We start from the raw sequence: 6,004 nt of genomic DNA, 5'->3' as shown, positions 1-6,004 counted from the left end.
CCAGCATCATGAGCATTTACGTCAATGGGCCCTTCTATCCTTAAGACAGAACCTGGGACGAAAGGCAAGATGGTTGATCTATCCTACAAAAGGATGGAAACCAAGAAAACGATGGAAACCTAGAACAGAAAACAGACGGAACCTGCATGGAGCGAGATATGAACAGAAAACAGACGGAACCTGCATGGAGCGAGATATCATGAACAGAAAACAGAGCGAGATATCATGAACAGAAAACAGAGCGAGATATCATGAACAGAAAACGGAGCGAGATATCATGAACAGAAAACAGAGCGAGATATCATGAACAGAAAACAGAGCGAGATATCATGAACAGAAAACAGAGCGAGATATCATGAACAGAAAACAGAGCAAGATATCATGAACAGAAAACAGACGGAACCTGCTTGGAGCGAGATATCATGAACAGAAAACAGACGGAACCTGCATGGAGCGAGATATCATGAACAGAAAACAGAGCGAGATATCATGAACAGAAAACAGAGCGAGATATCATGAACAGAAAACAGAGCGAGATATCATGAACAGAAAACAGACGGAACCTGCTTGGAGCGAGATATCATGAACAGAAAACAGACGGAACCTGCTTGGAGCGAGATATCATGAACAGAAAACAGACGGAACCTGCTTGGAGCGAGATATCATGAACAGAAAACAGAGCGAGATATCATGAACAGAAAACAGAGCGAGATATCATGAACAGAAAACAGACGGAACCTGCTTGGAGCGAGATATCATGAACAGAAAACAGAGCGAGATATCATGAACAGAAAACAGAGCGAGATATCATGAACAGAAAACAGAGCGAGATATCATGAACAGAAAACAGAGCGAGATATCATGAACAGAAAACAGAGCAAGATATCATGAACAGAAAACAGACGGAACCTGCTTGGAGCGAGATATCATGAACAGAAAACAGACGGAACCTGCATGGAGCGAGATATCATGAACAGAAAACAGAGCGAGATATCATGAACAGAAAACAGAGCGAGATATCATGAACAGAAAACAGAGCGAGATATCATGAACAGAAAACAGAGCGAGATATCATGAACAGAAAACAGACGGAACCTGCTTGGAGCGAGATATCATGAACAGAAAACAGACGGAACCTGCTTGGAGCGAGATATCATGAACAGAAAACAGACGGAACCTGCTTGGAGCGAGATATCATGAACAGAAAACAGAGCGAGATATCATGAACAGAAAACAGAGCGAGATATCATGAACAGAAAACAGAGCGAGATATCATGAACAGAAAACAGAGCGAGATATCATGAACAGAAAACAGAGCGAGATATCATGAACAGAAAACAGACGGAACCTGCTTGGAGCGAGATATCATGAACAGAAAACAGACGGAACCTGCTTGGAGCGAGATATCATGAACAGAAAACAGACGGAACCTGCTTGGAGCGAGATATCATGAACAGAAAACAGAGCGAGATATCATGAACAGAAAACAGACGGAACCTGCTTGGAGCGAGATATCATGAACAGAAAACAGAGCGAGATATCATGAACAGAAAACAGAGCGAGATATCATGAACAGAAAACGGAGCGAGATATCATGAACAGAAAACAGAGCGAGATATCATGAACAGAAAACAGAGCGAGATATCATGAACAGAAAACAGAGCGAGATATCATGAACAGAAAACAGACGGAACCTGCTTGGAGCGAGATATCATGAACAGAAAACAGAGCGAGATATCATGAACAGAAAACAGACGGAACCTGCTTGGAGCGAGATATCATGCGAGGAAGAGACTGTCTGAACCGGTCACATCTTGCCGATGGTGGTTTACCATAGATCCCAGGCCTTTTTCTCTATGGAGGGAATTAAAGAATAATGACAGTATTGTTCAGTAAAAACATGTCATATGTATATGCAATTCGATTTTTAAATGTCATTTACATTAAATGAAATATCCGGCTGTCTCTCTCTGTCTGTGTACCTCAAAAGGTTGCAGTGTGTGTGTCTGTTTGCTTATGCGTGTGTCTACGTGCGTGTTTGAACCAATGTCTTTTTCCTCATCAATTCAGGAGTAGGGGGCTATATGTACATGAGGATACCCAAATAATAGTTTTTTCCCCTGATGAGCATCTCATTTCCCTTCAAGGGGCTGAAATATCTGGCTCTCTACCTCACTTGTGTGTCCCGGTGTCAGATTACGAGCTGGGCTTACAGACAATTTATAAATATAAACATTTAATGGGTTTTAAAGTGTAGGACAGTGTGGTAATAATATATGTTCTATACATTTTTTGGGAGGTAAAAAAACATTCTGGCATAGTTAAATATTGCATAGTAAAATTGTTTAGATAATTATAACTTGTTTAAAAGGTCTTTACTAAAGATTTAGAATTAAATAAAGCATTTTAAAATGGTATCTTACCTTTAATGAATGGAATCTCTGTCTCTTGCTCTCTCTGTATCTGTCTCTCGGTTTCCCAACACAAGAGAGAGGATTCTGGGAAAGATGTGTGTATGTTTTGAACCAATGTTTTTTTTCTCATCAATTGAGCAGTAGGGGGCTATATGTACTGTATATAAGGATACCCAAACAACAGGTGTTTTTTCCCTGGGTGGGGATCAACAAGAAGTTTTACACTCCTTCCACCCCAGGAGAGCACCACACAAATGTTTGCCATCGCAGTCAATCACATAGACAGTAAGAGGCTCCTGCAATCCTTTAAACACATGGTGAGTTGAAATTACAATCTAAACAATGCCTTTTTTATATATCTAACTATGCATATATTGTAAAAGTTATGTTTTTTAATAAGGTATATAACCATATTTAATGAGAGGGGTTATTGTTAAATGCTTTTTATTTATTTATTTGTTAAAAGAGAATGGACTTGGGGCCTACACAGGTATTTACCCCAAAATGTTGTGGATAAAATCATATCAGACTTCTAAACAGCAATCACTAACTCAGAGGCTGCTGTATATATTGAAACCCAATCACGGTGCATCACTGGACAATGAATGGATCACTAGTCACTTTAAATAATGCCACTTTAATAATGCTTACATATCTTACATTAAGCATATCACATGTATATATTGCATTTTATACCCTCTACTGGATCATGCTTATGCAGCGATGCCATCGTTCACACACATACACGCCTCCAAGAAGCCCCAGCCCTTTGGTATATAATCCTGCGCCTACACCATATCCTAGTCCTGCACGGTTCCACAGAAACGCAGTTCAAATACACAGAACTGCATCACCTCTGCCCGGGAAGGTCGACTGGTCTGAAATGATTGGATTCAAGAGCCATATGGAAATGGTATGTTTTATTAGTTATATATTTTTTTTAAAGAATATGTTAACTATTTCAAATAATGTTATGTTTTTCAGACTCCAACGATACCTATACAAATCTTGCAGAGTCTATACATCAAGAGGACATCAAGAGGACATTCAAGAGCCATATGGAAATGGTATGTTTTATTAGTTATACATTTTTTTTAAAGAATATGTTAACTATTTCAAGAGGACATCAGGATAGAAAACACATCAAGAATTATTCACAACAACAGGCATCAAACAACCAAAGGAAATTTAAAACCCAAGGCCTAACAATGAGAAACAGAAACAGGGAGTTAGGTGATGTGTTAAATGTACAGTTTTCTCTTTTAACAGGTTAATATAATATACATTTTATTTCTAATACACTATTTTATATATATTTTTCTCCCAGGCCTATACAAACAGGATACCCAATACACCAAGAGGAAGAAGAGGAAGAGGACGCTGATGTCACACAGAGTAAAACATCTAAACCGGTTGATACATTCAATGCTGTTAATGTCAAGGATGATTGATGTTGCTGATTAAGGGTTGAGCTACGATGAGGATGATGTGTAGATGTATGATGCGGCCAAACAGCTTGATACAATCAATTCTGAGGTAGAGCCAATACTCATTGTAGATGGCGTCAATGAGGACACTGATCCTGAAACAGAACCTCAAGATCGGTTTCTCACAGCCTTTTACAGCGCTCTAAAAGCCAGAGAGGTCCAGCTACACACACGTATGGTTGCTTTATTAAGAGGTCAGTACTGGCATAAAACCACGTCACGCTTGTTAAGCATCAATCTGATTTTAAAAAACGCCCAAACATATGATAAGAGCCATATGTAACATGGATACTTCTAGAATACCACCAGAACTGATCTCCTTAATTAACCAAATTAACGAGAGAGCCCCCCCCCCCACATCAGCCCTCATCTCCTATAACCCTTACACATGAATGCCCATTGTCACAGGTGAACTTATATTCTTAATTAACCAAATGGATGACAGCACCCCACCTTCAGCAGCTACACACACAACTCATATAACATAACATTATCCTTAATTAACCAAGTGAATGAGAGCACACAGTCTTCAGCACCCCCCCCCCTCACACATACCACCAGAACTGATCTCCTTAATTGACGAGAGAGGTCCCCCCCCCACATCAGCCCTCATCTCCTATAACCCTCACACATACCACCAGAACTGATCTCCTTAATTGACGAGAGAGGTCCCCCCCCACATCAGCCCTCATCTCCTATAACCCTCACACATACCACCAGAACTGATCTCCTTAATTAACGAGAGGTCCCCCCCCCACATCAGCCCTCATCTCCTATAACCCTCACACATACCACCAGAACTGATCTCCTTAATTGACGAGAGAGGCCCCCCCCACATCAGCCCTCATCTCCTATAACCCTCACACATGAACGCCCATTGTCACAGGTGAACTTATATTCTTAATTAACCAAATGGCAAATGGATGACAGCACCCCACCTTCAGCAGCTACACACACAACTCCTATAACCCGTACACATTATCCTTAATTAACCAAGTGAATGAGAGCACACAGTCTTCAGCACCCCCCCCCCCCCCACACACACACACACACACACACACACACACACACACCACCTATAACTCCTATACATGATGATTTTGAGGAATTAGAAAATTGTTTTAAATCAGAGGGGGACGGTATTGATACAAGTGTCCGTGTTGTTTACCTCAATAAATTGAACAATACAGCGATTCGTCAGTTTTTTTTTAATTCACACGTATCAATCAGAGCCATAATTATGCAGTCTTTTATGTGATGATGTTGGATACTCTAGGATAACTTTTAGAGGGCTACAGATTTTACCAAACCTCGTGATGTCTTACAACTTGAAATGTGTTGTGATACTGTGTTTTGCAGACTCTCTTGTTGTACCTAATGGCGAAGCAGATCTTGAACAATTTATAGCCCTGCTGGAATGTTTTGTTCAATCTAATTTATCCATCATAGCTGATAGGACCATAGAACTTGCTGTACAAATAGTCTGCCAACCCCTAGGCGGAGGGGGTCAAATAAGAAAGATTGATAGTCTCATGCAATCTGAAATCATAAAAAATAAGCAGGCTATCTCATAAACGGTAACAATTCTGGTAATTAGTTATGCTTTGCAATTGGCCTATCACATTTACTCAACCCTGGATGTACTGACCTCGAAGCTTTACAAAAGGCTAGTGAGCTCCAAAAGGCTGTAGGTCTAGGTATACAGGAGGCTGTGGTTTTCTCTGACATAGTAAAATTTGCTGAACATCACGATTGTAGTTTTGTGCCATATTAGAGCTAATTCAGCGCTCTTGAAATTCCAGAACAACCCTCAATCTCATCCTCATATTCTGTGCTTTTATGTGAAAAACAACCATTTTTAATGGTATTACCAACTGTAGAGCTTTGTGTCCATGTCATTCAGGCTACAGCCGACAGTGGGCGCTCTTGTCGTTATAACAGTTCAGTGTGGCAGGATGAAAAATGTCCGATGCAGCCCTTACACCTGACACCATGTGAGGATTGTCATCATACATGTCGTTCTGCCTACTGCTACGAAAAACACAACATTGAAACATGGCACCCCAAGGCATGTAAATCTGTAAGCAGTTGTGACATTAACAA

The sequence above is a fragment of the Oncorhynchus masou genome, chromosome 8, assembly GCF_036934945.1.
Source record: "Oncorhynchus masou masou isolate Uvic2021 chromosome 8, UVic_Omas_1.1, whole genome shotgun sequence".
NCBI classification, from domain to species: domain Eukaryota; kingdom Metazoa; phylum Chordata; class Actinopteri; order Salmoniformes; family Salmonidae; genus Oncorhynchus; species Oncorhynchus masou.
Note: the sequence above shows the minus strand (reverse complement) of the source record.